The 26,129-nt window shown below is 38.3% G+C and overlaps 1 long non-coding RNA gene across 1 annotated transcript in view; it reads right to left on the reverse strand.

The window, feature by feature from the left end:
• LOC137146925 (uncharacterized) overlaps positions 1–26,129 on the reverse strand; it is a 233,750-nt gene that overhangs the window by 91,481 nt on the left and 116,140 nt on the right. The gene's annotated exons all lie outside the window — the stretch shown is intronic.

The raw sequence follows: 26,129 nt of genomic DNA on the forward strand, positions 1-26,129 counted from the left end.
AAAAGAGGTCACCTAGGTCTAACAGTGTTAGGGACCTACATAGTCCAGACATAAATATATCTCCCACGCACTCAGAAGCACCCTGAGAATCAGCTAATTCCTCCTCAGAGCAGCTGCTTTTCAACAATTCAAGAGTTTATCAGCCTAATAAAAAAGTAGCTTGGCAGGAAAAAAAGGCTGACAATCTCAATAGGCTCTTCTGTGGCCTAGTGATGCTGAAGAACTCTTCAAGGTCTTAGGCTGCACTGAACAGAGGGCTCTGAACTGGCACAATCATCTACACCACAAACAAGCTGCAAGCCCCAGAGAGAGGTCATTCTTTACATAAATGGTTTTCCCAGGCAAAATGCAGGCAAATTCAAAGAAAATGGGTTGAATCCAGGGGACAAGGTTAGAACAGAAGTACTTTTAAAGATCAGGGGATCGGGAAAGATATTCCCACCTGTAATACAATATCATTGCAGAAGTATTCACTATGCTCCCCCAGGTAAAGTCCATCAGTGTTTTTTGTTTTTCATGTGTTCACTAGGGTTTATAAGAGCAGCCGTCAAAGTTCTCAAATGTTACGTGTATAAGGTTTAAATCTCCAGCTCAGGTTTTTAAAGAAATGTTAAGGAATCAGTCTGGAAAAGGTGTAAATATGCAAGTTAGAAAAAAGCATGTGAAATCACTATTTGCGGTTTATTTTTAAATTACATTTTTTCAAGTCATTTCACCTTCATTCTAATCTTCCTGGCTATTACCAATTTAAGACAGACCTTTAACATTATTGTAACATAAACTTCAGGTGTTACTATTTGCACACACATAGTATGCCTAAGTATACATAATTACAGTATCTGACTTCAACAAATCAGCTTTATTAAAACAGAACTGTCCCTTTTATCAACATTAACAGCCAAATAGAGGAAAGATAAGGCAATTTAATGGCATATTAGATTTAGTAAATAAGATATTCTGTAATTATTAGTTCACAAGCAGTCAGGGACCACCTTTGATCATTGACAAGGCCTCACAAAATTGTATAAACTATCATAAATACCTATAATTAACGGCATGAAGTTATTTCTGACCTACCGCAAAGGAATGACTTCACATACTTCACAATTTTTAGGTTGTTTACTTACCAATCCATGCTGCTCATTTGTACTTTTAGACTACACTGTTTCTAATCTGTCTGCATGCAGCTGCATGTACAAAAAGGACATTTATAATGTGTGCCTAATCTGTACATGCAACTACAGCAATTGTGCACGTAAGTCAGGTAACTGTGCAAGAAAAATGACCAGTTTTGTATGAATCGGGACACATTAGGCTGCATTCACAAACAAAGCAATTGCACGTGATAGTAGTAAACAAGCAGCACTGAAAAGGAAGTCTGGTGTCTCTCAGTTACTGGCCGTTCGTTCTAGGTGTTTAATACAACAAAACAGCAGCCTACTTTTGCATTCCTTACATATCCAGAAGTCTCACTTACTTCAGCTAGGAATAAGAACGTCATTAACCAGTTTGATGTGTGAGCTGGTAAATGTGTTCTGATAAAATTCTAAAGATTCAAAGATTTTTCTTATTTTTGACCTTGTTGTCAGCTACCTTCCTGTCCAGCCTGAGTCTTCCTATGTCTATAAATCAGCCATTTGCCACCTGTGGTGCACTGCCTATTCCTGCCATACTCTAGACTTTTCCATCTTTGCCATTCTTTGACCTGACTTCCGCGAAAGCTGCTGTCACAAGGCCTGGATTCTCTCTCTGATCATCAGCTTCTCTCCTTGGACATCACTCACTCCCTCCTTCTTGCTCATTCCTTCTGAGAACTTCGGTCCATTAACTTCCTGACTTTGCTGACACTCTCCATCCCTTCTTGCCACAGCTGCATTACTTGACACCCTGTCCTCTGCCTACAATAAACTTAACCATGTCCTCCATACATGACACTTTTGTCCATTAAAGTGGCATAAAACTTTCAGAACCAAAACCAGAAAATAAGTGAAAGTCACTGCTCAGTTTTGCACAGTTCTCTCAGCACCCAAATGGCAGAGATCCAAGTTTCTGCAGCTTCTGTAATGTTGTGAGTAAGTCCCCAGATACCCTGAACTATGGGCCTGCCTCTAATTTCAGTTACATTCAGGTAAATCTGAAGCGACATCATTGACTTCAGTGGAGTAACTCTAGGTTTACACCTGCGTAATTGATATAAGAATCTGGTCCATTGTTGTTACAAGTCACATTCATTTTAATACCCTAATAAGTCAAAATCTGGTTTACAGGGTGTGGATGTGAATGAGAGAATACTGATATGCTGAAAGGTGCTAATGGCTGCTATTAGGGCAGTCTCCAATCTAAAGAAAATCGCAGACGTCATTAAAAGCAACAGGTGGGCCAAGGAACAATCCAAACCCTTTACATAGTAAAGAACAGCTGGGGACTGTGGAACTACTGCCCAAGGCATTGGGCCACAAGCCAGGTCAGAGCTAAGCAATGTGGACAAGGTGTCCCTTGATGCAGGAGCAGGGATGTGGGTTGCAGGCTGTAGCGTGATGGAAGCAAAAAGCCAATAGAGGGTGACCCTGAGAGGAAGTAAAAAGACAGAGTTTCTTAGGCACAGAGTTCTTTGGGGTGGGTGACTTGGGGATTTCTGAACCAGGAAATTGCCTGCTGTTTGTTTCTACTGTGATCAGGGCAACAGGACTTGGTCTAAAGCTGTTGATTCAGACAAATGTACACAAAGAATATATCTGACTCCTTATCAATTTCTCATCCTGACGGAAAGAACCCTGCAAGGACCCTGAATTCTGGCTAACCACTGGGGGGGACAAACGAGGAACAATAGTTTTTAACAAATTAAATCACTGGAAAAAGCTTTTCTATAATTAATTCACCAGCACATTAGTAGGAATGACTCAAAATTAACTGTGCTCTCTGTGGCTAAATGGACAGAGAAAGACAGCACGCAAATGGTTTCCTTTGCAAACGTTTTACACAAGCTCACTGAATTCCTTCTAGACTATATTTGGCTCACAGGCCAGTATGTATCCAAAAAGTATGCCATTGCACAGCAAATAGGAGTGAAACATAGACCAATAACACACATACAAAGTCAAACCATATAGTAAATGAATTATGAATTAGGCTAGATAAAGCATGTAATGGTTCAATGTGGTGTGTGTATTTATGATACACTAAAAATACACTTACTGGTATTTGTCTTTGGTTCAGGGAGGAAGGGTTCTTTTAAACAAACAAACCAAAAATAAAGTCTAAACCACAGTAACTTGTGTTTTTTAATAAACTGTTTGCTGAGTCAAAGGGTCAGTCCTGTGGCATTTGTAAAAACAAGACAAAGGTAAGAGCTATCTAATAGAGGGTGTTTACAACTTTTTATTTTTTAACTTTTGAATGTGTTTTGTGCATGTGTGTGTGTCCTTAGTAGGGATCCTTAGCTTTAAGAAAGGATCAGTCACTAAAAAAAAAATATATAGTCTCACGTTAGACATCACTGGGGCCTTATTCTCCCTTGCCCTGTACCTTGTATACTCTTTTATACCTGTGTAAAGTGAGTGCAGAGAGTGTGTAAAATGACTATGCATCAGAATAGCAGCATTTTATGCCCACTTTGCACTCAATTCTTGGATGTGGTGATGTGGTGCAAAGCAACCCCAGCCTGGATACCAGGCTATGGCACTATCATCCAGTGGCAGCAGCACAGAACCAACACAATGGCCCCCACAGCACCCTGCTCCCTGCAGCTGACGGAGAATATGTAGCCTGAAGGAAGGTGTTCTCCCTGCATCCTGGCAACATAAGATGCTAAGGTAGAGAAGAATCAGACCCTGTCAGCCCAGATACAACTTTATTTACAGAGTTCTCTCCACTCAGATTCACAGTTGCAAGATGCTAGTTTCAGCAGATGATACTGTGCAGTGTACAGTTTTATAGCCATTTAGTTCATGTTATAGAAATCTACTTTTGTGGAGATTATGTAAAAATATGCTTCCCATAGGACACAGAGTCTGACCAACCCGGATGGGTATAAGCGAACTGCTCTAAAAGGAAGAGCAGGTCAGAGCTTACTTAATGTGATCCATCACAAGGGCCAAAGGGAATAATTACTTTCTGCATGACTGGTTTTGCTTTGTAATTTGCCATATGTACTGTCCTCACCATGTTGGAATGCAAGATCTGGATGCTGCTCTAATGGTATTTCCCTTGATTAAATCACTCAATAAAAATGATAGCTTAAAAATAGACAGGAAAGTTCAATACAACACATCATCCAGTCCATCCTAGCTCTCTTAAAGGTACATCAGTCTAAATAAGTGGTTCTGATACTAGCAGGATAGGTACCTCAGCTTTGAAAATCCCACCCACAGTGCTTTGAACAAGAAGAGCTGCAGAATTACCAGAATTGGAGATGGCAATAGGGATATTTTGCCCATCCATTTACAAATGAAAAACTGAATCACACAAGGTGGTGCCAGTCACTAATCATTTTTATTGAGTTATTGAATGCACCAACATTTAAATGCATCATAAATAGCAAGATCTTATGGTATCACTGCGGACTAAGTGCAAACTTAGTCTTTGCACTGGCATGTTTTGAAATAAATTATTGTATGTTTTCTAAGACATATGAAGTAAAAATATATGAGCTCAATTTTGGTGAGGGTAACACTGTGATTGTGAGTAGTAATGTATCTCTTAAAAATACAGATGTAGCAGATTACTTTTTAAAAATACATATAATATTTTTAAACCAATCTGCTGATTACACACACACACACAAACTTCAGTATGTGTGTATCACATATATTCATGTACACACATATGCCATTCTGATACACACACTTCTCATATTTATATATGTGCCTATGGATACTCATTACTCAGAAAAATTACCAAGCTGAACTCTTTTGTACAAACTTCTGAAAAACATCATATTAAAAGAGTGTGCTCTGATTTTTTTTAAAATGATTAAAATCAATGATGTAAAACAAACATCTCACCTTATTCAAAATAAAATGATTTTGATTAGTAGTTCTTCTGCATATCTTTCTTCAGTTTGATTACAATAAATAACTTTTATTTTATATTAAGATATACTTCACATATATAGTACCACACAAAACATGCCCACTCACATGCATATATATTTTGAAACCATGACTTTGCAATTAACATGAACACATTAATACATATATATATATATATATACATATATATATAGGATCCAATTATGGTGTCAGATGTGAGGCACACTGGAGAAGAAAGGGTGCAAGTTGCACCAGATGGCCTTAAAAACAATATCCTGCTTCTAATATAGAATACACACACATGCACGTAAGCGCACATAGATATGGTCTAATATTATTTCTTTCCTGGGGATTTGCCTTTCATACTTGATAAGGAATGATCAGACTCATGCTATATAAATGCGGGTGATAGACTGTGTTCTACAATCATACAAATATAAACCAAAATGATGATACAAAAATATCTATATTGCATGTAGATTAACATCACTGAACATTACTTCCCAGAGGTCACATTCTACTTCATACCGCTGGGTTTGGAAAAGCTATGTTAATAAAAAAACCTCATTCAAATATTATATAAAATATACTGCACTGTATGAGATGCAATATTTGCTCCACAGACGAAGATAAACAGCATATCAGTGTGTCTGCAAATCTAATGATCTACTTTCTGCTAAAACCCATTAAAAATATCTTTAAACTTCACCAAAATATAAATAGTGATAGAGGCCAAGGCATCTCTCATCAGTACACACTGATAAGCTAATTAGTTACCAAAACTTGTGTACGCAACATTAAAAAGAATAACTCCTCAGAAAGCATGGATGATCTTCACAAGCCAGAAACATGATTGCTCACTATTAGGGGCTGAATAATTTGTGTATGGACTTCAAACAAATATTTGACGTGATCCACCACTACTCTCAGTGTCACATCTGTTCATGTTTTTCTGCTCTACCCTATATTCTGGGCCAGACTATGATCAGGAGGTCTTCCATGGCTGCACAGGAGGCAGTCAGGAAGCTCCACCCTTCTGGGCAAGAGCCCATTACAATAGTATACCTTGTAGGCAAGGACTGCTGACCCCATCATTTATTCAAAGGATATGAGGTAGAGTAGACAGGAAGTGAGGCTATGGCCCCTCTCCCCAAGTACTATTATTCTTATTCTTAATATTACAATAGTGCCTCAGAGCCCTAGTCATGGAGCAGGTCCCCACTGTACTAGGCACTGTACAAATACAAAACAAAAAGATAGATTGTAAGATCCTTGAGGCAGGGACTAAGTATAAGACAAGAGACAACAGATGGATACAGACTAACAGGGAAGTACAAAGAAACAATGAGACAATATAGTTCAGCATGATAGGCTTAGCACACCAAAGACCCTAACGCATGTCAAGTTTTTTGTAGGCATCATGGCAAAGGAGAGTTTTAAGGAGAGTTTTGGAGGAGGATGAGGTAGATTTGTGGATGTTTACAGAGAATCCCTCCCAAGTACAAGGGGCAGCATGGGAGAATATTCACTTTTGATGCAATAGAGATGGAGAAACCAGTGGAGGGGAGCTCTGGCCCAAGCAGCAAGCCTGATGAACAGCAGTGATCTATGCCATCCTTGAGAAATTATATACAAAATTTGAATTAATTAGAAAAGGAAGTCAAAATAAAACCATTTAACATTCCAGGGCTATGTAATGTAATGCAATGCCATTCTACAGTTCATGGAACTCCAACTGAACTTACAGGGCTTTTTCTGTGAAAATAATAATAAATATTGCCAATTTGCTCTCGTATAGCATTTTGCATTAGTAGATATCAAATGGCTTTACAAAGGAGTCTAGTATCATTATAAGATGAGATAAGACAGATGACAGAATATGGTTCCAGCTGAAAAAGGGTTAAGGCTAGTGCATTACACCCAGAGGAGAGAAAGAAATTTTTAAGCTTACTAGTGATTTAAGAGGCAAAATATAAATGGTGTCTTTCACATCATAATTACATAAAAACACACTGTTCAAAACATTCTGAAGATAACAGTAACAGTAGTTCTCAGTTATCCTAAAAAAAAAAAAAAAAAAGATAAATTCCAGCATTCTCTATAATAATCACATAAATATAAAAGACAGGAAAAGCACACATTAAGCAACTTCCATTGTGTCATTTTCAGAGATATCAATGCCTGAGATTAGTCAGGAACCCTGAAGGACTAGTTTCCTCCCAACACATCTGTCACATAACCCCTGTTCCTATTAAAAGGAGTCAGGCACACAGGTTGAATGAAGAAGCAACACTAGTTTGCTGTGATGACTAGCTGTGCTTGTTACTAAGTATTCTTGCATGACAACTGCTGGGGGGATGTTGAAGTAATAACAATACTTAGAAGTTGGGCCAATGAAAAAGACGTGTGTTTGCTTGTGTCACTTCTGATCTCGATCTTTTTGGAAGCAAGACTATTGGCTTCACACTTTTTACTGACATACGTGGCCAAGGCAGCAGTGTCTTACCAACTGAACCCACATCTTCAATCCTGACAATAGCTATAGTAATACTATTCCAAGATGTGAGATAGATTAGAAGGGACATTCACACCTTTTTCAATGAGCAGCCTGATTTTAATTTCCAGACTGTAGTTGGCCAATTGGTGGGCACAGGTATTTCCCTTTCTTTGTGACCCCAGCAATATAGATCCCAACCCCCAACCTAGGACAAAGGATAATAGCTAGGGCAGGTTGCCGGTCAGAAACTAGGAGTTTACTGCTGTATGTGCAAATTACTCAAATAGTTCACCAGGTCAGACACCACAAACTCGAGGACACAATGCTGAACACACTGTAACATTAATCATTTGAGAAATTGTTACAAGTATGATCTGACAACTTTTAATTCTGTGCCTTCTCTCTATGTTCTTTAAAAGGTGTCTGTTGAGAATTGTAATCTTAAATTGGTTAGACTGAGAACTTTTAGTTCATCCTAAACACGGGAAAGTCTTGATATCCACATTCTGCAAGCAGCAGAGGTCTATAAGAATGTTAATTCAGATGTCAAAATATCCTGGCAAGGTGGGTGCACAGGACTCGTCAGGGAAACATTCATAGTTGCAGGGGATTATTGTTACTGCAAGTTTAATTATTGTGAGGGCAGTTCGGTATGGGCAGCTTTTAATGGTTGTTAAATCAAAATAAATAGTTGTTGAGTAAAGTAACTCTGACCACATAACACAGACAAACATTGCTGGATGCTGTCTAAAGTGCTTAGCATTGCTCTCATATATCTATGGAATTATTCTTTTATACAAAACATTGTCAATAACACTTTTGATGGATCCATGCTCAATAAACACTTGAAATCACTGACGTATCAGCATTTATTACTCCACCAACACTTTCATAATTCTGATAGATGAGCAACAATAAACTCCCTTACTGGGAACTGCTTGTTTGTTCACAAAAATCTTTATTTTAATAAATTAATTTGAGCTTGAATTTTCAGTGTTGCCAACTCCTATAATTTTATCACAAGTCTGGAGATATCTGAGGTTGTTCTTAAAGCCCCAGTTCTTGGAGTCAGGCAGGTATGTGAGAATTGCAGCTTTTTTTTTTTTAAATTAAGTTTCTAGCCCTCATGGTTGCAGAGAAAATTTAAAGGATCAAACCCAGAAATCAAAAGAGACCCACATTTATTATTTTTAAAAAGTCTCATGATTTTTAAACCAATACAATAATTTTGAACACGTGCTGCCTGACTCACAGTTTAACAACACTTGGGGTTGGCAATACTGTAAACTATAGGTCTGAAGGGATGGGGAAACTTACTGGGCTCTGCCAGGAACCAGAACTGAGGGAAATGAGTGGGCTAGGAGTACCCTCTTTTCCTAGCCCCTTCAGCTTCTCACTTGGTCCTTCCTCTAGTTTCTGTAACTGTTCTAACCAGCTCCTCTCTTAGTGGAAATACTCTAAGGAAAAGCCCTGTGTGTGTTCCCTAGGCAGCATTTTAGTACCAGCCACCAGGTACTCTGCAGGTCTGCTTTAATCTCTCAAATCTGCCTCATCACAGATGCTGTGTTCCTCTGCACACAGAGTTGCATGTGGCTCCTCTTCCCTCTCCACAAAACCCTTACAGTCTGTGGTTGGAAGCCTTTCTGCCTTCCAGGCTAGATTCCTGTGTGATGCAGGGAGAGAAGCTGAGGGCACTGCTGGTTCCCTAGATCTGAATCCAGCCTGTCAGCTCTCTGGCCTTACTCCAGTCCTACTGTCAGAGCACCCAGCTCTAAATGTATCAAATAGATTAATAGATGTTTAAAAAAGCCCACCAACCCTGACTGGAGGGTCTCTAATCTGAGTTTTAGAAGTGGATTTTAGGTAGGAACAAAATATTCTTTCTACTGGCTGGGTGTAATCTGAAGGTGGAAAGTCAGGAAAGAAATTTTGAAATATCTGAGAGCAGAGGGAAAGGAATAACAGTATCCAGGAGGAACGATTTCAGAGAAAGAAAAATATTACAGTAAGAACTAGGATACCGCTCTGCGTGTATTCGCAAAATCAATAAAGCTGCAGTTGGACTGTAACTTACCCAGCCTTCAGGAAAAGAAGGGCCATTCCATTCTCAAGAAGGGTATGCACAGGTCTCTCCAATATGCAGGTCTGGAATGAGGCAGGCTAACAGGAACCAAATAGACTTGATGGACGCCAATAAATTCTGCTAGTGCTAGATTTCTGAAGTAATTACATATCACTTTTAAATGAACAAGCTCTTATTTTCTCCAAGTTGCACCCTAAAACAAAACCATTGGTGTTTTATCTGATCTGGATGGAACTGGATTGTTTGAGTAAATACTTGTTACTGTTTTCGGATAGGGCATTCTGTCTTCAGTGAGGGGATGCAGAATAAGAGAACCAAGCCCACCAGAATCATCCTGGCAAAGTCTTCTGTTAAACTGTGCACCAAAAGCAACGTAGACTGAGAGGAGGAAAAAAGGTGGGTTTTTTTAAAGTTATGAATTATCCAGGAGGGCTCTGGCTGCAATACTATTTATTCTTTCCTGTAGCATAAACACATGGAGAAGCACTATTCAGGACTTCAGTCGGGGATGAACTTGACTTAGTGGTTTTTGTAATGGACGAGAAGCACTATTCACTACTTCTTGTCCATTACAAAAACTACTAATCCAAGTTCATCCCCGACAGGTTTCCTTTGACTCACAGCCAAGGATGAATTTGGCCCCAAAGTGTCTTTGCTTTACTCAACACCGTCCACATAATTTATGTTCAATGCATCTTATTCCTCACTTAATCCCATCTGGTGTTTGAGATAGTATTTTGATTTCTATTAGACAGAGGGATCCTTATGCTGGAAATTAGTTTCTTGGTGCTGTGTGTGCTATATACGTTGTATAGTGGAAGCCTTTCATGTCACCATTCACTAAGGCTCCTGTAACGAAGAGTCTTCGAGCATTGCCACCATCAACCCTTACTCAGACATGAAAAATTTACTCTGAACTACAATTTAGTATACAGGGTCTCAGCCAGAGAGTTAATAGATTTATCCCACAGAGCAAATAGACAGCACAACACACTAAGGATGGAGGGAAGACCACCAATATTCTGTGATTCTGCAGCCTAGAATCTCACAGGATGTCTAGAAAAAAAAATATACCATCAGCTTCAAACAACAGAAAATGTTTCATACCATCCAAACAACAAATGTTTAAACCCCATGTCTAATATCAGCATCATATCAGTGTCCCAATCCTACCAATCTTGTTCCATTCCAGTGAACAATGTAAATAAAGCCAGAAGCCTAGCTGGAAAAGTCAGATAGGGAGCTGTTCACATAAAGAAGTCTCTGAAAGAGGCACTTTGGGCCAGGTGTTTCAAGGTATTTAGGCCCCTAACTAGATTTCAATAGGCATCGGGCACCAAAATACCTTTATAAATCTGGCCCTTCCTCCAGGATGCTTTCATCCACTGGCTCCCCTGTGGTTCAATGGGTATTATGGCAACTCTGTGTTGCCAAGCTTCTGCCACAGACTGGAGGGAGAACTGGAGTTGATTATTTAACCCCCACTTGGTTTTTTTTAAGAATAAAATTGATAAAACACAATTTAATACAAGTGAGATAAATCCTAGGAGATGTTATTTTATGCAACAGGTTAAATGAAAACGCCATAAACATAAAAGATAAATCTTCTCTCTCTTTAAAACTGCAATCTTTGGTGTAAATGAGAGTCTATCTTGCAGGTGACACAGGTGAAACTGAGTGATGCCATATCTGTGATTTGCCTTTAAATACTCTGCTCGTCCCCCACCAGATTCAATTTTTCAAGCCCAAGCAGTGCAAGTTGATGGGACATATCAAATGCCCTGCGTTTCAATCACAAATACATTCCGTTTTGCACTCTCTTGCATTATGTCACTCACATAGGCCACATGCTTATTTTAAGTCATCTGTATATGATTTTGATACAGGTGGAAGTATGCAAAGCTGGGAAGAGCTGGTAGACAAGTGCACCAGGAGTTCTGTAAGAACCAGAGTCTTTGCCACTCTCATTGTTTCTGGAAATGGCACTCCCAGTGCAAGGGACACAGGCTACTACAAAGAGAATGCCTTCATTGAAAATAATAGCTCCACTTTACATAGCTTGTCATAGAACTATTTTTTAAAATCCTTCTAATATTTCAGTGAACCTCTGCCTCCCACCCACTCCCTTTAAATGAACATCTGGATGTATCATCTAGGGGCCTGCCTTTTGCTGTACTAACCTTGAAGTGCTGCAGAGACCTGGGAAGCAGAAGGCTTAAATATTCGCAGGCAAAATCATGGACTTAAAATGGCTAGTTTTATTCTCAACAATTTGGAATGCTGCAGCGATAATTCAAAACCTAAAGAATGTTCTGAAGCAGGGCTTTTCTTCTTTCATCCCAAAATCCCAGTTAAGAAAAATCACCTTTTAAAGCCCTTTAGATATCTTACACAGCACTATTACTAAATACTATAAATCATGGACTGCCTGAAAAATATATACATTTCTTTTAATAGGGGCTGAGCCAACAGTCCATACCCAAGCAAAACTCCCAGCATTTCAACAGGGGTTTTACCTAAGCAAGAACTGAATAAAGACTGAACAATATGGTTCGTAATTTTTAAAATGCATTATGCACCTCGGAGGAGGAAAATCTCTCTCCTATATACCCTGTGCCAAGTTGGACCTGGCACTGAAAGGATTTTTGCTATTAGCAGACAATGGGGACTAGGTTAAAAAAAAAAAGTAGTCATGAGAAAGCAATGATTCTGATTAAGTAAATTCCATTGAACTCTTTCTAGTAAGCATTATTCAGGTCATGAATGCTAATTTGTCCTGCAGGGGGCTGTGGGTAATTACCCAGAAAAACTATCAGCCTTATTGAATTGCTACAAAATAGTATTACTGAATGGCATGCACTGTAAAAGAAGACAACCTTGACATGTGCTTGTATGAGAAGGCAGGCTTTTTTCCGAAGACATCATAACCCAGACCCACATCATAATACATGACATTTTACTTAGGAAATTACAGACACATTCCAGAGTATTTTTATGTTTAACAGTTAAATAAAATTAACATGCAAAATTATTCATCACAGAAGTGCCACTATGACACCTACAGCAAATTTAGCTTTCTGCATATTTAAAGTTGTGCAGAATCAGAACCATCTTAAAAAATGTAGCAAATGTGGCACATTGGCCGCATTCCAGCAACCACACAGAACTGCTGACATTACTAAAATCTAGATAATTTAGTCCCATATGGGAATCCATACCACAATTATATTGTCCCTGTTCCGACACAGTCCTGATTTTGCACTTCTTTCAGCCTAGCTTTTTATAATTTTAATTCCCTTCACCAATAAAGCAATTTGCATTCACATAGTCTTCTTGGCTAAGCGAGAGAAAGGAAGAAATCTGTTACATGACCTTGGTCTCTTTACAGTTGATTACAAGGAAACAAAAACTCTTCAAACTAAACCATTCTCTCATCTGTTTTTAATTGATGTAGAACATCGCCCTGAAAACCATAGGAGAGAACTAAATATGTACAGCATGCTGGAGTAAAACAATTCGGTTTTACTTAAAGAATATATATGAGGCAAATCCTCCCATATATACCTAGTACAGAGAGAAGAACAGACTGTACTAAAACTCCATCTTAGGTATGCACACAAAAACTCAAAATTTGCTGTTCATCTCACTTATGAAAATGTAGAGGAAACTCTGAAGAAACGGTGAGACTCAAAAGAAAAACAAAATAAACTAGGATGTTTCTATCTATTGCAAATGCTCTCCCCTTACTGGAATCAATTGAAAATGTTGCCCTTTTGATTCAGTAATTATTATGTAACACCGACCGCTAAGGAAGTCATTGGTGGAAATCAAACCATGGACCTCTTAAGCTAAATGCATCAGCCTCTGTTGCCTGAGCTAAAAGACATCTTTGCCTTAGCCAGCTCTATAGAAATCTCATCAATCTCTAGCTGACCAAGCCATCACTAGAGAGAGACTGAGTGTCATTTGGAGCAGGCAGGGGTTACAATTATTATTAATAATCAATCATCAATATCACATCAGTGCACAGAAGCTTCACCCTATGATGGGGTTCCATTCGCTACTCCTTGGAGAAACATAAGGACAGGCCCAGCCCGCAAAAGCTTATAAAGGTAGGCTGGCACTCAGGGGTAGATCCTCAGCTGGTGCAAAGAGGTGTAAACTCAGACTGACTGACAAATATATGCCAATTTACACCAATCGAGGATTTGGCCCTTATCCTAAATATGTAATAAAAATAATTATTTCCAGAAACATTTTACAAATGTATTCCAAATAGTATCAAATGGTGACATGAAGCATGTTTTCTTTTTGAAATCTCCATCACTGCCATAAGTGCAGCGGATTGGATTAGATGGCCCCACAGGGTCCTTTCCAGTCCTACTATTCTATGATTCTTTGTGACTTTGTTTGCCAATCTTAAATAACAAGGCAGAACATAAGACACATGTGGAAAATATAATCCAATTAAACAATTAACTGAAAGAAAAGCAGCATTACTAACTACTTTTTTTTTTTTTTAAATCTCAGAGATGGGGAAAAATATTCAACATGCAGACCTGCTGCAATTATTATAAAGGATATGTTTGCAGAGCTCCAACATACAAGAAAAAACAAGCTGTAATAATTGTTTCGTTATTAAATGGAGGAATTCTCTCCTCTATGTCTCTTTCTCTCTCTCACCTTCCGCTCCCTCAACTCTTTTCCTCTTCTCACCCTGGCTCTGATTAGAGACATTACTCTTTACTCAGTGGAAGACTAACTTTCCCATGGACCCAGCACTATTGAGTTTGGCTACTGGAATTCATTTGAAGGGTTGAGTTCATGTTCAAGTCATGAACAATGACTGTCAATAAAATAAAATATGGAATATAACTTTGGCTTGGACATAATATTAATTAATGACTTTTTTTCCAGTTCCTCATTTTCCATACAAGATATGAGATTTTGGACAAAGATCAAAGTGTAAAATCCCATTTTTCACAGGAAAAGACTCATTTTTCTTTTGAGTACATGAATGCAGCTGGTTAAAAGTTCGCTTATGATGACACAACTTTAAGTATATGGTTTTTTAAAACAAATAAAATAAAATAAATATATAAATAAAATTATCTCTTATTTTGGAAACATGACCTTTTCCAGATACAATTAAGCAGAAAACAACTATCCTGTTTTCAAACACCACAATGAATCATTTTAAAAAGCCATTTTAAACCGGAAAAAACTCACCAGCTATGAACAAAGGCAACACATCAATTGTGAATCCCGAGTGCTCTAATATACTCCAAATGAAGTACACTAAAGTAGTTTTCATTCTTTCTGCACCTTGACAATGACCAAAAGAAACACAGAACTCCTCCCTCAGCTGATGGGAACAATGGAGCTCTCACTTTTTCAGTGTCACTATCACCTATATCTAACTATGGCATTTCAGCTGGAAGTAAGGGTGGTTGGTTTTTTTTAATTCAATAGGATCAGAGATGCATCTATTTCCTAGGTCTATATTCTTCTCAACACAAAATTGTCTTCTACTGTGGCTTTTTAAGGGAAAATGAATGTCATATGTGTTACTGGCAAATCCTGGCTATGAAAAGTGTGAATGACTGTGTTTGTCAGGTTAACACTTCTTTTTCTAGTAAGAGTTTCATTTTTCAGCATTTTTTCGTTACCCAATTGGAGCAGTTGTGAGGTGCACTTCAAACCAGCTGTTAGCTGATGGATAAGATGCCCAAGAAATATAATTATTATTGTGTATTCAGCCTTCACATTTTCAGTAACACTCCAAACAAAGATACCACTGCTAACGTGTTACATTATGAATATGAATATTAATTCAGTCTAATTTAGTTCGTTAACTGAATGGCACATTTGATTTCCAAAGAGGCAGCAGGATATTTTAATCAGGGTGCAGCATGTTGGCCTGTCAATCGCAGCAAGGAAAGGGTTAACACACAAACTTTTCCTGCCAATAGGAACATCAACATGAAGAAAATAATAACAAACTTACAACAACCCCAACAAACTTTAAAATTCTGCTTCTCCCTCCAGGCTGTGAAAGAGTCGGAGTAATTTCTCATCATTCCTGAATGTGCTCTGTTGTAGAAAGAGTCTAACAGGGATTAAAAAGGCAGTCCTATGCATGCACTTTACTAAATCCCTGCATGCCATTCTAGGGTGACTCTACTGTCTGAACAAGTTTGCACATAAGGAATAGCTGCTTCAAACAATTCAATTGATCAGCAAGACTGGGACAGAAAGCATGTCAGCCCAGCTATGTGCCAGTTGGTAATCCACCCTCTTTACATAAACGATGGGAAGCAGGGCTTTGTTGCTTAAATAGTCCTCCTAGCAATGTGCAAATAGGTTTTTAAAAAAACAAAAACAAAAAAACAACCCTAGTTCCTGTCATCATAATGGTTCTTGTTAGCAATCTAGTTCTACGATTACTACCACAACGCAGGCAGGCAAGAGGGCTACAGTAAATTCACATAAAACTGTCTGTCAAAAGGCTCTACATTCCATATCAGTTACAAAGCAGTTATCAGAATAGGTCAGAAGGTCAATATAATTGCCTGATGGCAGATACCGCAGTGAAAGAAATGTACTGGGAGGCATGCTTGCATCCTCTTACAGCTACAGGCAGCATCTTTTGGCATGTCACTTATATTTTTCTTCTTAGTGATTTCCCATGAAAGGGAGACAGAGAGGGGCCATTGTGCTCAAAGAAGCAAACAAAGGCAGCGAGCACCAGGAAAGATGCAGTTCTCTGGTGTGCAAGAATTACTAGGAGTCCTGAGAGTTGATGCACTTGTGGGCACTTACCCTGGATTCACTTATGCATTTACAGTCCTCTGCTTCTCACACGTTTTAATCATTTTTGAATGATCTGAGTGGTGGGGATATTGGAATGGCTCTGCTATGTATCTTAGCTTGGGATAATAATTATTCTGCTAAGCCAGTGAGAGGAAAGGAGGCATTTTATCATTACACTTGTGTAAACTGTTGATGGATGAAAGATTCACACCACGGGTACACACTGCACTCACTATACAGCTGTATTGGTCTAACTGAATTGGGCACATTAACTGGAAGCTCTTTTAAAGCATAGAGGGTCTGATTCTGATCTCATTTACACCAACATAAATCAGAATTAGCTCTGGTGAACTGAATGGAGCTACAGTGGCGCGTACCAGAGGAGAAGCAGGCCCATCGTTGTTCACAAGCTAACGCTTTTTTTCATATTTTGGGTGAATATTTCACTTTCTAAAAGGCTATATCAGTAGCAAGGTTGAAAAAACAAACAAACGATGCAGCCTTGTTTACCATATGCCAGGTGAAATGGAGACTGTCTCTGAGTTAGGTTTCCCTGCACCGCCCTGCCAATGAACTCATTGCTGGGCTGGAAAGATACTCACCTGTAAAAGTAAAAGTTTAATAAGTCTCCAAACCAATTCAGCCACTAAATCTTTCCTCTCCCCCCACCCCACCTTTTTTTTAAAAAAAGGGCTGTAGTGCGTGTGCACACACACGAGCCCTCAATTTATTTACAGGATAGGTACAAAGCAGGCAGCTGGAATGCCCATTATTGTCCCACTGAATAGACTTCTACTCTCCTGTGGGACCCCTCTCTAAGTAGTGACAAATTATTCAGTCTTCATGGTTACTCAGTTCTGACCCTCACCTGAACACATCAATTGCACCAAATTCTGTGGCTTTTTTTTACTGTTTTTGTGATATGGTCAAATTTCAGCTTGGCTCGAATGACTTCACTTTAAAGAGTGCGGTGAAAATGGCCCAGGGTCCAGAAAGCAAATGACAGACGTTTTATCCTGTAAGCCATCCTGCCCCTTGTAGTGAACCTGTTTTGATTTGCCCAGCTATGAATTCTTTCACATTGTATGTGAAAGTTTTGTGATTTGACAATTGAGCAGGCTGAGCCGGAGACTAAAAATCATTTAATGTCCCTTTTACAGGTCACAAAGGTTATTTGCTGTGTTCTGTCTACTGAGCACACCCAAATTTCTATTCCAGTTTGTGCAGGGAATGTAATGGATATGTGAGTATATGTATAATTATTCTGTTAATGTGAGTGAGTCATATTACACCACCTGCTTCCACAAGACACGGGAATGGAATTACTGGTGATCCAAACTGGGAGGTAAAGAAAGCTGGGAATATTGCCTCTAGGTCATCTTCATTCCCTTTTCTTCAAACCTCTGGAACCCCTCTGTGGATATGGGATCTGTAATTGGGGAAGGAATATGGCAGGCCAGAGCCAAGGGGATGGCTACAGAGACATTGAAGTGGCTTGTGGGTCCAGCAGCTGTCAGGGGAGTCCTTGTAAACATGGGGTAAGAGGGGAGGCAGAAAGGGGCCAGGAGTCAGTATGGAGGCATGGGACCACCACAGATCTCAAGTCATCTGCTGATTTGGGAAGCTGAAAACTGATTCTGCCATGGGATTTTGTGGGAAATCCTGCTTCCCTGACTTAAAAAAGGTCTAGGAAACCCTGCATGGGGGAGTGTGATAGGGCAGCCCCCCTGAAGTGTTCTCCTACAGAAGGCAAAGTCATGACATGTGTGCCTGCTCAGTTTCTCTCCTCTAGTCCCCTGGTCTCCAGCATCCATCACCTGTTCTTCCTGACTTAACCAGTCTGCTCCGACTCACTGAGACTCCCTTCTCCTCAATGGGTCTGTTTCCCTCATTGGATCTCTCCTGACTAACCCAGGCAGCTGTGACTCTGGGTCTCTCCTTAATTCTTTACAGCCACCTTTTAATTGGCCAAATGGGAGCACCTGTCCTGGCACAAGGGAGTTGGACTTACTTGATTTACTGGGGCTAGCCACCCTGTATGTCAGGGAGCTTGTGGAATTTCTGGTCATTCGTGGGAATAGCCTGTGTATGGGATGATATCAGCCAATGTTATTGTCATTCTAATTCTATTGTCTCTCTTATTCTTTTCTACCTTATTCTATTAATATTTTATCATATTGCTTTATATGAGATACTGTATAAGAGCACAGATGTGACAAGTCATGTTCTCAAACAGGGCATCCAAAGTGTTTGTTAGTTTATGGAAGCCCCCAGTACGTGGCTATCTATGCATGTATCATGTGGGAATGATGACATTAAATATATGTATCAGCGGACTAAAGCAACAGTGGGAAGCCAAGATCAACACAACTGCATGCTGCTTAATTTTTGCAGCAGGATTCCCATCAGATTCACAAATGCTAAAACTTGGATAGCTGCATTTCTCTAGTATGGGGCTAAAGTCAATGCTCAATAGATGTAGCATCGCCTTTGCTAGGCTCAAAAGCCAACAAAAAAATAGAGATGACTTCAATATTTTGAGATAATTTTATGAATCAGCTTTTGTGCCTCTCTACCTTCATCCTCTCCTAATTTAAATAGGTGTGGAAATATGAGCGCATTATTTACTAGAATAATGGTTATGTGGCAGATTGTAGAGAATGCACAGTATAGACTCCTGCAATCATGCATGTGAATCATAGCACTTATGCTGCCTAAGGCACATGTACATTAAGCAACAGTCGAGACCCAGCTGATTAAGTTATAGCATAAAACAACACCTCAGTAGTCAGAAGTATGACAGCCAACAATGGTTTATTAGACCAAGGAGTATAACATTGTAATTTACTTCTCTAATACATGTCATGTTCTTTCTTATTGTTTCCCCTTATAGAGTGAAATATGTAGGTAAGAGATTTCTGTACAAGCTTCATGTGTTATGCCCCTCCAAAATTAGAGGGTAACAAACTGTCCTTATTATCCAGTGCATTTGGTACACTGCCATAAATCACTGAAAATGCAGGTTAGCATCTAGTGGTTTAAAAAGTCAAGGCAACCTAAAAGATTTCATGTATCTGCCTGGAGCTATTTTTGAACTACAGTACAGATAGACAAAATTATTACACTTCCTGGCCCTTCCTATTTTATTGTATGTTCCTAGACATTATTTCTTTGCTTATTCACAGGAAACCAAGGATTTATGAAGTGAGGCTCAAATGCAAATATTTAAAAAAGATTCCCCCACCCTCAAAACCACAACAAAGTGAGCCAAATCAAGTTTTGTTTTTCTTTTAAAACTGGAATTTGTGGCCTTCCTCCAGATGAATACTGCACTGGTCACAGACAATTTATAAAGAATAGCTTGCTTATTTGTGAAGCAAACATATGTAATCTGATGAAATTATTAATGTCATAGTATTAACTGTATTTATGAGAAGAAAGTTAACAGTGCTGACATTGCAATTACACTCAAATGTTCCAACTCATTGCTTATTCGCTCAATCTGTCAGTCCAGCATGGGGGAGACAAATTGTGGTGGGCACTTGACAACGCACAAAAGAGATATAAAACTATTCTGATTAAACCTCGATGAAAGATTAAATAGCTCTGAACACTTGCCAAATTCCTAGGACATGACATTTTTAACGAGTGTTAATAAGAAATTCTACTCGCCAGAGGTTTAAAAATATACGAGATTATAAAAATGGTATATGTAGCTCACAGCTCAGTTGGTTCTCACCTGTGCTTCAGTATCTGTACATTAACATTCATTCATATCTCTTCTCCCACGAACCTGAGCTGTTTACATTTTTGAGGGAAATCTGATAGTCCACACATATTCAAACACAACTCTTATTGTAGTCAACCTGCTGTGATGTCAATGAGCATTTTGTCAAAGTAAGGATTTCAGGAATTTTCCCCATTACTACTCAGGACAACTTTTAAACACTAAATTCATATTTTAGACATACAAGGTAGGTGAGGTAATATCTTTTATTGGACCAGTTTTTGTTGGTGACAGAGAGACAAGCTTTCAAGCCACATGGAGCTCTTCTTCAGGTCTGGGAAAGGTACTCCCCGTGTTCCAGCAAAAGGCAAGGTGGAACAGATGTTTAGCATAGGTAGTTAGCATATAAGAGACTATTCAAGATCCTCACAAGGATCTTGCACAACATTTTCAAAAGATGAGACTGGGAGCTTAAATTCTATAGAGACCAAATATCACAGACTGAACATAGACACTGGGTTTATAGCTTTTACAACAATCCGTAACCCACTAACCCCCTCTTTGTGCTCTATGACTGCAGAGGCGCTAACAGGATACTCTACCTTGAATGATCTCTTACAATATGTGCTAACTACTTATGCAAACAATGTGTTCCATCTTGCATTTTGCTGTGAGGCTGGGAGTACCTTTCTCTGACCCGAAGAAGAGCTCTGTGTGTTTCAAAAGCTTGTCTCTCTTATCAACAGAAGTTGGTCCAATAAAAGATATTATCTCACTCACCCTGTCTCTCTAATATCCTGGGACTCACATGGCTGCAAGTACATTGCATACAGCGAATTCATATTTAGGCACCTAAAGAAGTGCCCCAATGCTCAGAGGGCTCCTGTCTCCCCTGACTTCAAAGAGACTGTCTCAAGTGCCTCTAAAAAAAAGCCAGCCAAACAAACAAAAAACACCAAAACCAAACCACTTATTTAGATGCATTCAGTACTGATCTTGATAACTTTGAAATTAATAGCAAAATTCTCATTAACTTCAATTGTGGAGAAACAATCCTTAACTATGGATATAGGTGCTTAACTTTAGACCTGCCATTTGGAAAATGTAGGCAAAAGTCTGTTTATATGATTATTCATAATTCAATATATAGCTATAGATCTGTCTAGAGGTAAATAGAAACAGTAAGGCTATACACTACCTCTTTATTCTTTGGCAAAAAGAATAAAGGCTTGAAAAAATGGACTTTGCTAGAAGAGAAATTATACCTCTGCATATTTACACAAAATATGAGCTTGATTTTTCACTGCATTGCCCCTTGTGTGGGCATTTACACTGTGCAGGGTGCAAACTGGGTGTAAAACGCTGCTATTCTGATTAGGTAAGTGGCAATGATTACCCAAGAGGCAAAGCAGTAGGGACTTAGGTCCAACATTTCTATGAATATATGTTTTTAATATACATGTATATTGAAGTCTGTGGATCTATTCTGATTTTACATCAGCTGAGGATCTTGCCCATAATTTATATTCTAGCAAAATCTTTTCATACCCGTTTTATTGCCAAAAGTGTAAATAAAGACCCCCAACAGACCATTTAGGCCTTTCGTTCCAAATTGATGAGATGTGTATTGGAACTGAAACCCATAAATGACAATTGAGAAGACTTTAACAGACATATGTTTACCTTCTGAGGGTTTGAGAGGATTGTATTTGCTTTCTCTTTCATCAGATCTGAAGAAAAAAAGTCTCATATGCTCACAATGAAAACATATTTTGATTTATGATTTGCCAGATTTCAGTGATGACTTCTGTCAAAAGAGAGGGATCCTGTGTATGGGCCTCATAAAATATTTAGTTAGCATAGAACAAAAACACAGAACTATAAAAATGCAATTCTCACAGTTCAGAGAGAGAAATAAATTAAATTGTAGAAAAAGTTTCTTTAAAAAATTCCTTCAGTATTCTGCTTTTACATGTAGTGTGTGTATCCATTAAACCTAAAAGGAAACAGTGAGCTAAGATGAGGTAAACCTAGACACTAAGACCTTTTTTATTGACTTATTCGGAGTAAATAAATTGAAATAATAAAAAAGCTGCCTGCCTCTTACAGGATGTTATTACTTACAACTTTCATATGCACTCTTTTTGAATTTGCAACATATAGACTGTTTCTGTCCTTATTATTGCATGTGTATATATCCATGCAGTTATACTTTTACATGTTAAAAACACAATTAGAAAATTGTCCTTCATATCTAAGGCCACAGTCCTGCAGACACATATGTGCATAACTTTTACTTTAATGGGACTACTTGCACAAGTAATTTGCTTTAGTGTTTGAAGGATCAAGGTCTAAAGCCCCAATCCTGCAAAAAGATCCATGGGATTAGGGCCTATGCAGGTAAATGAGCTTGAAAGGGTGTTAAAGTGTTGAGGTAGTTTTCTGAAAGCATGTGCATTATTTATTTCTCAGAGTAACTGATCTCACTAGTTACAAAGTCATGTGCTGATTTTCTTAAAATGAGGAGATTCACGGTAAATTCATTCTTATCCTAAAAACATACCTCCAAATTAACTGACCAATCCGGATGTCTTCAAAGTCAATGGTAAAACTCCAACTGACTGCTGTGGGAGCAGGATTAGGCCCTCTCAGCTCTTGGTATGAGAATTGTAAGGTTTTCTCCCCCCTCACCATCCTCACAACAGCTTGAATTCCTGTATTCTGATTAAGATAGATGGAATATTTGCATCCTATCCATATTCATAACCCTCCTTTTCAGTGTCAACCCAAAATACCACATTTGTTGCCTGGGAAGACACATGCAATATGTTTAGGAGGTTTTGTAGAGATGGAAAAGGACATAGCCCTTTTCAAATTCTGCAGAATAGGTGGCCAATAGGTGAATTCATGCTGTTAAAGTGCTGAGAGACCAGAACAATCACCATGTCTTTTGTGTGTGACAGAAACTGTAATTAATGATTTCTCCCCTTTTTGCTAGAGAGAATAGAGAGATGTGCCGTTGACAAGCATTTTATTAATGGTTTCTGCCATCTTTGTATACATAAAGGGCATTATTGGTTGCAATGCCAGTTTAAAAGATTCTTTTGGAGGAAATGTTGAAGATGTTGTTTCATGGATGAAAAATGAAGGCAATCTGTCCTTGGCCAAAGTTTGGGTTTCAATAACAAAATTAAAACTATTGTGACAGTTCCTATTGTGTCTTTTAACCATCTGCCTCCTGCTGGCACAATCAATAATGGCATCTGCAGGGACGTTGTCATCCTTACCTACTCCCTCTCTCTTTAACAACAAAACCTGTCAATATCATGTCTCACGGCAGCTTTACTAAGGAGATTTATCATCCATCTAGGTGGTGGTACATATTTTAGTGACTGTTGGTCTGTTGTTGTATTGGGAACCTTAGGGGATAAATAGTCATCCTGGCACACAAGAAATTAGACATGCATCTTCCAGTTACAACAATGGATGTTGAATATCTAATCCACAGGACACAGAACTGAAAATTTATTATTAGGCTTTGTCTACACTAGGAAACTAAAAAGAAAGAACAAAAGTGCCAAATTCAATATTACTTCACAAACTACTTTGCAGATAACAGCAAATAATTCAGCATAAAGTGCTAAAAATGCAGAAACATTTTCCTTCAGAAAAACTAAATTCTTTTGAATCACCCAGAATTGACAGAAAAGCTGGAAATGAGGGGCCAGATCCTATGCTGATACAAATGGGTGTAGCTTCACTGAAATCACTAGAGCTGTGTCCATTTACACTGGTTGAGGATTTGGCCCATTATTTATAGATGGATTAGGAAAACAGACTACATTTATCTGGGTTAGTACTTTTTCCACAACACTTTGGAAGTAACATTTTACTTTGTCACTGATGTATTCTTGATTCAATGATTTCTGTGCATCACTTACGAAAAAAAAATTGCCACATCGATTCACAATAATGCAATCAGAAAACACAGGGATTTTTGCTGCAGCATGCAAAATCCTCGGTTTAAAGGAAAGTAAGATATTCCATATTAAAGGTCCTGGTATTTTATTGCAGACTTCTGGAGATTTAATTTTAAACACAGAACTTTTGTGACGACTCTATGCAGTGTCACAGCTGACAACATTGACAAATTTATCTGCTTTAGTTCATTAATAAAAAAACCCAACTTCAATCAGCAATCCTATGATTTTCTATTCAGTTTCCCAAACTTCCATTTCTCAAAGTCCTGAAAATCCCTGTTTTGGGAGGCAGCTGGAAATGTGCTATTTGCACATTGATCTACCAACAGCCATTCATTTTCTCTGGGAATTTTTAAGTAAGCTCCCTTATTGGGAATATGCTAATGACATCCGCCATGATTACTGATTTTCTTTGAATCGTTATTCCTCTGTGGGCAAAGCAATCAGAAAGGGAGAACAGGAGATTTACTTCTTGCTTGTGTGCCTTCCTCAACCATCTGCTCTATCCTGATTCATTTGAATAAGATCTACAGTTTTAGAGATTCTTTACTATGACATTCGAAAGTATTTTAAAGCTTAAAAAGGAGTTAATAGTTATCTATCAGGGTCACAAATGTGGTACTGTGATGCATTCTAAGAGCAAATTCACCTTTCAATAGTTTGCAGGGCTAGATTAATTTTATTCAAGTAAAAAACTGCAATGCTATTTAACAGCTTCATTATTTCAAACATGCCTTTTGTGAGCACATTTATTATCAGGAGTGCAGAGTATAAAAGCTGCAAGAAAGGGAACTAATTTATATAGAAAAATCATTTTTAAAATGGGGATTGTTAATCTAAAAAAAAAAAAAAGAATAAAGAAGCCACAAATACAAGAAAGGATATTTCTGAATGAGAAATTATGATCTAACATATGAAAAATATTATCCCTTAAAGTACATTGTACTTGCTGAATCCATATTCCTATGCATTGTGGTACATTTACCTAGATTGGAAAGGTTGCTTTGAGTTTTGATTTGAACAGGAGATGTCATTTGTCCATATCAAAATCCAATTCAACTGTTCTCTCAAATAAAAATACCTATCCCATACAGTGAGAGTTAGCTAATTCAGCCTCTATTCTTGATAGTGATGGACATACTGTACTTTTTAAATGGGATGTCAGTCGTATGCTGCTTTACATGTACACAGCAAATTCAAAACAACATTGCTGATTGACTGCAGCCAGTTGTACGCAGAAGTAACAGAAAATCAGCAAGATTCTGACATCCTAGCGAGAACTAACCGAACATGAATGTAGAGGCATCAATTATAGAGGGACTGCACGACTTGGAGACAGGCCATTAAACATTGTCCAAACATTAATAAAAAGTAATTAATTTTGGTGTGTGTGGGAGGGAAGGAGTGTCAAAGCCTCTTTACTTCATCCAGATTAGGAGAAATATTCATGGGCATAAAAATAAAGAATATATCTAGGTGAGTTACTTGACTTTATGGAACTAATTCCTGGTGGAAACCTAAAAAACGTAGACATAATCTACAGAACAGCAAGTAGTAGATGACATTAATACACTTCCAATAAATAAGATGAGCCATATAACTTTTTAAATAGATAAAAATCTAACCAAATGCAGAATTACTAGTCATTGGTTCTCTCGTCAAAAGGGGGATAAAGAAATTTGTTTTTCTTGGTGTGACCACAGACCATGTCGTCTCTGTCAATGATTTATTCTTATTTTTTAAAGTCTCTTTCTGGCAGCCTTTATTGAATGGCATTCTGATTTCTCTTTGTCTTATTACAAACTGAATAACAAAGTTGAGACCTAAATGGCAATGACCTCACCACTATGATTTAGCTGACCAGAGCCAAATTCTCTCAAAATAGCTATCATTTTCTCCAGAGATCTCCCCCAAAAAAGCTTGGACTATAAATCCTTACTTGTGTTGTGTGATTAATATAACCTGTGTGATTACCCTAGGGTTTGCAGGACTCGGCTCA

Source organism: Emydura macquarii, unplaced genomic scaffold (assembly GCF_026122565.2).
Source record: "Emydura macquarii macquarii isolate MOO-44397 ecotype Brisbane River unplaced genomic scaffold, CSIRO-AGI_Emac_v2 contig_480, whole genome shotgun sequence".
Classification (NCBI taxonomy): Eukaryota; Metazoa; Chordata; order Testudines; family Chelidae; genus Emydura; species Emydura macquarii.